Source organism: Silene latifolia, chromosome 4 (assembly GCF_048544455.1).
Source record: "Silene latifolia isolate original U9 population chromosome 4, ASM4854445v1, whole genome shotgun sequence".
In the NCBI taxonomy this organism is placed as follows: Eukaryota; Viridiplantae; Streptophyta; class Magnoliopsida; order Caryophyllales; family Caryophyllaceae; genus Silene; species Silene latifolia.
The window spans coordinates 84,534,187-84,544,134 of NC_133529.1; the positions used below are offsets into that span (position 1 = coordinate 84,534,187).

General features: G+C 37.8%; 1 long non-coding RNA gene across 1 annotated transcript; it reads left to right on the forward strand.

Annotated features, from left to right (window-relative positions):
• Positions 1–9,225: 9,225 nt before the first annotated feature.
• Positions 9,226–9,657, forward strand: LOC141652322 (uncharacterized). Its single transcript, XR_012547142.1, has 3 exons — positions 9,226–9,280; positions 9,405–9,489; positions 9,609–9,657. It is a non-coding gene; the product is annotated as an uncharacterized LOC141652322 (long non-coding RNA).
• Positions 9,658–9,948: the final 291 nt, after the last annotated feature.

Consider the following 9,948-nt stretch of genomic DNA (forward strand, 5'->3'; position numbering starts at 1 on the left):
CTTACCAAAAAGTGGCGTCCTAAGGTCACTGCAATAGAGGAAGCTAGAGACCTCACTACTCTTTATTATCAAGAGCTTATAGGAACTCTTACAGCTAACGAACTCATCTTAGATGTAGATACGGCCGAACCGAGTAAAAATAAGAGTATGGATCTGCAGGCCTCCGTAGGTGAGAACGTTGGTTCTGGCATCGAGGATGAAACTGTTTTGTTTTCAAGAAGGTTCAAAAAGAAGTTATTTAAAAACAAGCAAACAAAATCATCCAATAATAACAATAAGTCCTTCAATAAGAAAGCAACTGAGTCATAAACATCGTTTTCTAACAGATGATGCTTCAAGTGTGGGGACTCTAATCATATGATGAAAAACTGTCCTACATGCGATAAAATCAAGGATAAGACTAAGCATCAAAAGACGAAAAAGGACGTTAAACAAGTTATGATGACATCGTGTTGGGGAGACCTCGACACAGAAGATGACGAAGGGTATGATGATGAAGAGGTTGCTAATCTTTGTCTAAGCAATGTTAGTCTTGACCTAATTTTCGACAGCGATGTGGATAGCATGGACTCAAGTTCAAATTAGTGCCTTCTAGGATAATCGATTTGAATCAAGAAGAAGAGGTAAGCTACCTTGAACTTAAAAAACAAGTCAAGAAGTTATCTAAAAGTTCTTTAATAGAATACTTCGAGCAAAGTCTTCATAAGTGTCACGAACAAGGTCTAGAATTGAGAGACTTGAAATAATAGATTCTAGATATTGCTGAAGAGAATCAACTTCTTAAAGCCAAAGTTAAGAAGCTGAAATCTAGAGTTACGGCTAATGTAGCTACAACTTCAGATTCGACAAATGCTGAGAAAATGGTTCTTGAGTCTAAAGTTATAGCTAATGAAGCTATAACCTCGGAACTAAAACTCAACATTAAGCATCCTCAAGCCATGGTTGTAGCTAATGAACACTACTACAAATACAGGCAACCACAACGGCCCTTTAACAACGCTTATTCACAAAAATCATCAAAACACGTTGTAGAATTTATTCCGCGAATTTTACCAAACTTAATTACAACGGTTATGTGTTGTTAGCCGTTGTTATTTGTTTTAACAACGGGTCATACTTAAACAACCGTTGTTAATGAAAAAACTAATAACAACGGTTAAATTTTAACCGTTGTTAATGGTTTGGCGCCAAATTAGTGAAAAGTAATCACAACGGTTATATTAGAACCCGTTTTTAATACTTTTTAACAACGGTTGTAGACTCAATAACCGTTGTTATTAATATTATGAAAATCTTAAGAACAACATATTGCTTTATTCTGCTATACGCTACAAACATAAACACAAGCTAATACTGCTACTATATCATCCTCCATTCCTCCCTGATCGTCTCTTTGTCTTCATCTCCGTCACTGTTGTCACGTCTTCTCTCCCTCATCGTGTTTATCAATTAGGTATATATATGTTTCTTAGCAACGCTTATAACTAGATATAGGATTTTTTGGGTTATTATCTAATTTGTTGATAATTTAGCTTAATTGCTTTCCTGAATTTCGTTTATTTGTTTGCTTATTATTGTATTTTTTGAATTAGTTGCCTATTATTACGAATGTAGAATAATGACTCGAACTTGGATGATTGATGCAAATATGAGTGACCGCACCTACAAGGATGGTTTAGCTGAATTTTATGAATTCGTTTCGAACAATTTGAAAGGTTCTTCTAGTATTGCATGTCCTTGTGAAAGATGTGGTAATATTAGCTATATGGCTTTTCCGGACGTTAAAATACACCTAGAAAAGTGGAGATTTAGTCGATCCTATACACTTTGGATTTTTCATGGGGAATCATTAGAGGAAGAGAATAACTCGGAAGAAGATGATGTTGAGGTACACGAAAGGCTAAGCGATGATCCCTGAGTTTGCCGAGTTTTTGAGTTGGAAGAGTTGGAAGTAGAGAAGTTGAATGTTGGGTCTATAGATAATGAAGAGAATGATGATGAGTCCATTGCTTTTGAAGATGTAGGTGATGACACTAGTAATTGGGATGACCTTAACAACATGTATGAGAAGTTGTGTGAGTCCGAAGCACCTCTGTATCCTGGTTGTAAGTACACAAAAATGTCGGCTGTGGTGAAGTTGTATAATATCAAGGGGCAAATGGGGTGAGTGACACGTGTTTCACTAGTTTTTTAGCCTTGATAAAGGAGTTGCTTCCTGATGGTAATGTTCTACCTGTTAAGACATATGAGGCGAAAAAACTAATAAGAGGAGTGGGTATGAAATATGAGAAAATACATGCATGTCCAAATGATTGCATATTGTATCGGAAATTATATCAAAACTTAACCAATTGCCCTAAATGTTTGGAGTGGCGTTATAAGGATAAGGAAGGGATCCGGCTAAGGTGTTGTGGTATTTTCCATTGATACCAAGAGTCATAAGGATTTATGCGAATCCCGATGATGCAAAAATGTTAACTTGGCATGAAACGGGAAGAATAAATGATGGAAAGCTAAGACACCCGGCAGATGGTAAGCAATGGAAATCGTTCGACGCTAAGTATCCCGAGTTCGGCAATGAACCTAGAAACTTACGTCTAGCGCCGTCCACTGATGGAATGAACCCACACGGAAACATGAGTAGCCAACATAGTACTTGGCCAGTAGTGTTGGCTATTTATAACTTACCTCCATATGTGTGCATGAAAAGAAAGTATTTGATGTTGTCGTTGTTAATTTCCGGCCCTAAACAACCTGGAAATGATATAGATGTATATTTGGAACCTCTTCTAGATGATTTGCGATTGTTGTGGGATAGTGGGATAGAAGTATTTGATGCATATAAGAACGAAACTTTCAATTTGAGAGCGATGTTATTGTGTACAATAACTGACTATCCGGCTTATGGCGACCTTTCGGGGCACACAGTTCATGGGAAAGAGGCTTGTCCATTGTGTGGGGAGGATATCGAGTCTGAATACTTGAAGTCTTCTCGTAAGTATGTGTATATGGGAAATAGGAGGTTCTTGTATCATGACCATTGTTATCGCAAGATGCGGAAAGCATTCAATGGAAGACAAGAACTTCGTCAACCTCCTAGAATTTTGAGTGGGCATGAAGTTTATCAGAAAGTAAAGCATATTGAGATAGATTATGGGAAGAAGAGCGGCTCTAAATTGTCTACTCGTGGGTATAAGAAAAGATCCATATTTTTTGATAAACTTCCATATTGGCCTGACCTGGAGGTCAGGCATTGCCTCGATTTCATGCACATTGAGAAAAATGTCCGTGATAATATTATCAATACCCTTCGAATGTTTCGGTAAAACAAAGGATAACACCGCAGACTAGGGAAGATATGAAAATGATGGGTATTAGGCTAGAGTTGGCACCACAGAAGAGAGGTAATCGTACATTTTTACCGCCAGCAACTTTTACCCTTTCACGGAATGAGAGAAAAGAGTTCTGTGCATGCTTGAATGGAATTAAAGTGCCACATAGTTATTCGTCGAACATCAAAAGCCTAGTGTCGATGCAAGACCTAAAACTCACCGGGTTAAAGTCACATGATTGTCACACTTTGATGCAACAATTACTACTGGTGGCTATTCGTTCCATTTTTACGAAAAGGTAAGATATGCTATAACTAGATTCTGTCTCTTCTTCCAGTCCATATGCGAGAAAGTCATCGATCCCGATGACGCGGATTCATTGCGGGACCTCGTTGTAACCTCTCTTTGTCGAGTTGGAAATGTATTTTCCACCCTCTTTCTTCACTATCATGATTCATCCGACCATTCACTTGGTTAGGGAGATTTTGTACCTTGGGCCCGTGTACTTGAGATACCAGTATCCTTTCGAAAGATTGATGAAAGTCTACAAGGACTATACATCTAATCGGTATCGTCCAGGAAGGTTGTATTTTTGAACGCGCTATTTTAGACGAAGCTCTTTCATATTGTTACGCTCATCTGTCCCCAGAGGAGTTGATTGGCGTTCCTAAGAATCGTCATAGTGATTGGATGACCGTAAAAGGTATTAGGGGCCGGGTTGAAAAAATTGTGACACGTGAAATGTTGCATTTAGCACACATGTATGTGCTAAACAACGAAGATGAGGTGCAACCTTATATTCAACAACACAAAGATGAGCTCAAATACGATCACCAAAACAAGACCGAGAAGTGGATTGCGAACGAGCATACGAAGACGTTTCCAGTGTGGTTTAGGAATATTGTCTTACGAGTTATCGATCAAACTGGTGATGACATCTCTCCTAGGTTACTACGTCTTGGTTTAGGTCCAAATGCCAGGGTCACCTTTTACAACAGATTTGCCATTAATGGATATACTTTTTACACCCGCGAGCAAGATGAGGTGAGCACAATGCAAAATAGTGGTGTGAGTTCTGAATTTGAGGCAATGCACTTTGCTACTTCAAAAGATAAAAAGCCTATTTGGGGAAAATACCTTTATTATGGTGTTATTCAAGAAATATTGGTACTAGATTACATTGATTTCACAATGCCTTTGTTTCGATGTAACTGGGTTGATAACAACATCCATTGTGTCCGAAAGGATAAGATGGGATTTACGTTGGTCAATCTGGGTAAGGTTGGCAATAATAAGGATGATCCTTTCATAATGGCATCCCAAGCTAAACAAGTGTTCTATGTCACCGATCCTATGGATAAGAAGTGGTACATTGTCTTGTCTATAAGGAAAAGAAGGAGTAGTCCATCCGATAATGGTGATGATGATCGGGATGTCGTTTTTGAGGGAATGGATCAGTCTACCCTTTGTATCTTATTTCGACGATGTTGACACCGATCATGAGGACACTGAAAGCATCTATATGCGTGATGACCATGGTGAAGGTATTTGGGTTAACGAAGAAACTATGACATCCAAGAAACGCCCCGATCCTGAGATAGTTCATCGGGACACGATGTATGCATGCATCTTTGGTGTTGTCTTATTTTCTTGATCTTATTATTAGATGTGGATCTTTGGTGTTGAAATTCTTGAATAATGTTGCAAAGTATATGGTGCTTCTTATTACATTACAGTATGTATTGTTACTGAGTTTGGACTTTAATGGAATTACGATAATTTAAAAAAAAAGAGGTTCGACAATAACAACGGTTATATTTAAATTACCCGTTGTTAATACTTTCAACAACGGGTGTAGTACCTCTACCCGTTGTCAATTATTTTTTTGACATATTTCATTTTGGCGCAAATTTGGTGAAAATATATTACAACGGGTATATTTTAACCGTTGTAATAAACTTTTGACAACGGTTTACTTTTATTGACCCGTTGTTATTAACATATAACAACGGTTCTTCTTTGAGCACCCGTTGTCAATAGTTTGTCTTAATAAAAAACTAATATAGAAACCCATACAGCATGCCATACACAAACACACACAACATTATTATTAGTTCAACCGTTGGTATCCCTGAGTTAATTCTTCTCTCTTCCTCGCTTTTTACATTTCTCGCCGCCGTCGCCGAAGTTTTAAAGCCCGATTCCGTTGCCTTCCCTTATCATCCCGCTCGTTCTCTTTATCATCATCATCAACATGTATGTTCACTTTAATTTTGTGTTTCGTCATTAGGGTTTTAAGACGATCATCTTGTTTGTTTTTCATGCATCTGTTTGTTTTTCGTCTTCTTTGTTATCTTTATCATCCCGCATCATCTACTTTACTCCTCTTATCGGGGTTTAGGATTTTAGAAGCTCAATCTGTTGTTTTAAATTTTCATTCCTATTAGGGTTTAGGGTTTTAGATAATACTCTGCATGTACGTTGTTAAGTTGTTCATTTCCTATATCATTCATATTTGGGTTTTAGGATTATCATGGGTGAAAAATGTAAAAGAAGTCAAAAGAATAATGAGCCTGGTGATAATAAGCCTGGTGAGAGGGGTGCTACGAAGTGCAAGAAAGTCCTTGCAGCTATAGCCGCTAAACAGTCGTTCCAAATAACATGGAGTGAGATGGGTTTCCCTCTTTGGTCCAAATGCGGGTCTTTTCTCCGATTGGATTGGTGCTTGCACAAGACAGTTTGTGCCTATCCATTTAGATGTTGTTAGAACTTTGAATCCAAAATTGGCGGAGTTATACTTGGCTCGTGTAAAGGAAGGCTTTATTGTACCCGATAAAAGCCATGATGAGTATTTAATGCATAAGGCCGCGGATGTCCACAGCGGTGGAAGTGTGGCGTTGCTAGGGATTGGTTGTATGTGGACAAGGCAACGGGGAGATGCGTAAGAGCCCCCAGGAAAACAAGTGTCCCACCATCAAGGGAAGAATGGATCTTTTCAAAAAGATGAGAACTACCGAGAAGGTTCAGTTAAATATCCTCGCCTTTTAACGATTTACCTATCATTTTTTTAATTAATGAGTCCTTTATATAATCTTTTTATTATCTCATCTACTTGCGCTTTTATATAATTATTTGAAGGCCGTTAGCGGAAGAAATCGTGCTAACATTTCATGCAAGAAGGGGAAATTCTATGGTTCTCGAGGCTGATTCTGAGAAAGATAGAAGAGGACCTCGTAAGTAGCATGCATTATTCCCCTGTGAGACTTTATTTTTTTAATCACACTTGGACTTGCATTGATACACATTTACGTGTATAAATGTTACCATGTTAATGTGTAGGTGGCAAAGGGAGTGAAAGAGGTGGATCGGCATGTAACTTATAAACAAGGGCACACGCCTAAAGGATCCCGGTCGTCGCGTGACAAATATGATGAGGAAGTTTTGGCCAACATAGTAAGCATTATTTTATTAAGACGAGTTCATTACTAACTTTATTATTTTAGTCACAAATATAATTTGAAGTTTATTTAATATATTATAGGATAACGTATTGAAAGAGGTAGAAGAAGGGAAATTCACTCCCAGTGATCGTAATGACGTTCTTGCTAGAGCGATCGGCCGACCCGAACATCTAGGTCGTTTGAGGGGCGTCCGTTACGAGGTTGGAGTAACGAAATATTATGGGAAAACCGCCCGAGATAAAGAAGAAAAGGAAGACTAAGTCCGAGAAGGTGACATGGTAACATTTATTCTATTATTTTCATTTAAGTTCAATTCACATGTTATTGTTGGGATAAAAATTGCGACATATTACATTCTTGGCAAGCGCTTGATTAATGGCATCCGTACTACTAAAGTCGAATCTTTGGAGGTAAGCTTTCCGAAGAAGAAGTGAAGATGATGGAGGATGTCATTTCTAAAGGGGGTAATAATAAGGTACAACAGATTGGTCAAGAGGCCGCTACTACCTTGGCAATACATGGGAAGGAAGTATCGGTCAACGAGATTCGAAAGATCGGTACCTAATAATGCTTCGAAGTTGTAACAACTAAAGCCGATCGGTACCTAATACTTCCTTATTTTTTTTTTTTTTTTTTTTGGGTAAGATCAGGGGGTGTGTTCACCGCCCGGCTCTAATGCTATAACTTATGACATGGTGCCATTGAATTGGTTAATTTTATTAGGTAAATAATGGGTCTGAAAAGGAGATGCAACTTGAGAAGACGGTGATGGAAAACAAAGATACATCCCCTTCAAGTCGGTTCCCTGTTTTTCGTAAGGTATGCATGAAGTGTTTAATTAGTTAAATTTATATGAATGCTAAAGTTTGTGCAAAAATCGGCCTGAGACAGAAAGCGTTTTTGCAAAATCTTTGAATCTTCAAGCGTTTTTGCAAAGATATAATAATGTATGTGTATATTCTTCAGGCCGTAAACAAGAGGCCAGTTATTCTTGCTGACCATAATAGAATCGAAAAGCCACATGTGCGTGTTGGCCGGGGTCTCGTAGAAAACAAATCTGCAGCAGCGGAAACTGTAGTTTTTCATGGCGAAAAACTTTTGCCGAATCATAGAATAGTAGAGATAACTACAGTCTTTCCAGGCCATGAAAACTTTCAACCGCTGTCCCGAGTTCGTGACGACATTACCATTCGGGAGATGCGCTTGGAAGTTTCATCCAATGGCCTGAAACTCACATCTACTTGGCGAAGATATCTCCGGCGCCTCGAGCGGAAAGCAGTTGGGGTTAGAAGAAATACCTTTATATATATGTTACATTTTTAATTGTTGAATGTTTTTATATGTTAAATTTATATGTTATTTTTTTTTGTAGGGAACAAAAAAGACGGCTTTGGCGGATAAGCCTAAGTCCACAGACATGCCAACTACCTCGGCTTCACAACAACTTGATGAGGTATTTAATTAACTTCTCCATTTTTTTAAAAATTAACCTCGCTCCCTTTATTTATATTTTGTCTGTATTTATAAAAAGCATGGTAATTTTGTGTAGGGGACAAAAAAGACTGATAAGCCTAAGTCCCCACCAGTCTTACCTGCTACTACTACCTCATCATTGAAAGAGCAGGTTGACGAGGTATTTAATTAAGTACGCTTTTATTTTTATTACTCCAACTAGGATATGTTACCTTTGGATTTTTTATTATTTTAATTATCTACTACATGTGTAGGCTGGTGGTAGTAGCACAAAATCAAAGACTCATTCTTTCCCGGACCTGAAAATTAGGAGTTTAAACTCCACACAATATAAAGGGAAGGATTACATGCAAAAAGTAAGAACGGTGACGATGAAGAGATCGCATGAGGAGGCTGGCCATCGCATAGCCACCGAGCAATTGATAGTTATTCCGCTCGAGGAGGATATTCTAGGGGTTGAGCGCCAAGCACATCTATCATGGGATGTGCTAGCCGTATGGGTGGCGTGAGACCAGATTGATATCCAACACATATTTGTTTGGATGAAGTAAGTTTCTTAATAAATAATTTCATAGTCTAATATTCGGACTACTAGATAGTGTTTTAAATAATTAATTAATACCGTAATAATGTAGGATATTGAAATTGAGAGTGATCCCCGAGAAGAATATTCCATCCGATCTATACAGATTCTGTGCCCCTAAGTTTAATCTTTATTTATTCCGGATTTCTCGTTCGAACAACGGGTAGATTATATTGCTCAAAGAATTGGCGACAACCAAGAAGTCGATTTTTGGCGCTTATAATGAAAAAGGGTAATAAACAAATTAATATTACGTTTCCCCCTACAATTGCATTTTCATACCTAATATATGTACTTGTTAATAATGATGATGTCTCTTGATGTAGGACTCATTGGGTGCTAGCCGCCATCATGCCGACAAGGAATAAAGTTTTACGGTTGGACTCTTTACATCATCAACCAAGCGAGACTTTTAAGCACTTGATTAATATGTAAGTTTATAATATTGATTTATTTATAATAACATTTTCATTTTTTATTTATAGAAAAAAGCTCTTTCATATTTTTGCCCCTAAAAAATTAGTTTCTGCCTCCTTTTTTATTTTTTAAAAAAAGGGCCTTTAAGAAGAAAAGAGCAAACGAGCAGGATCAACCCACGGAAGATTCTGATGTTGGCCCTGATTTTATTACGATAACAGGGGTACGTGCTCAAATACAATAACATTAAGTGCAAAATCTGTGTTTAATACTAATACAATACCTAAAGTTCAAGATTCTGATGTGAGCCTTCTCTCGTCTGTTTTTTTTATGTAATAATAGGCCCCTCGCCAGCCAGATAGCATACAATGTGGATACTACGCTTGTCGGTTCACGTTGGAGATTATTAGGCGAAGATATCTCGTTATTCCAGAAAAGGTTAGTAATAATTTAAACATGTGTTTATTACTTTTTTTAAAATTAGAGCTAATGTTGTCTTGCTTGCTGCTATATATACCATGATGTTGCTAATGTTGTCTTGCTTGCTGCTATATATACCATAATGTCTTCTCTTTGTTTTTGCCGCAGTATGCAATCAACCCGTCACAACAGATTGAGCAGTACTCAAGTGTAGATATAGACGAGGTAAGAGACATGTGGGGCAACTACGTCTTAGAATATA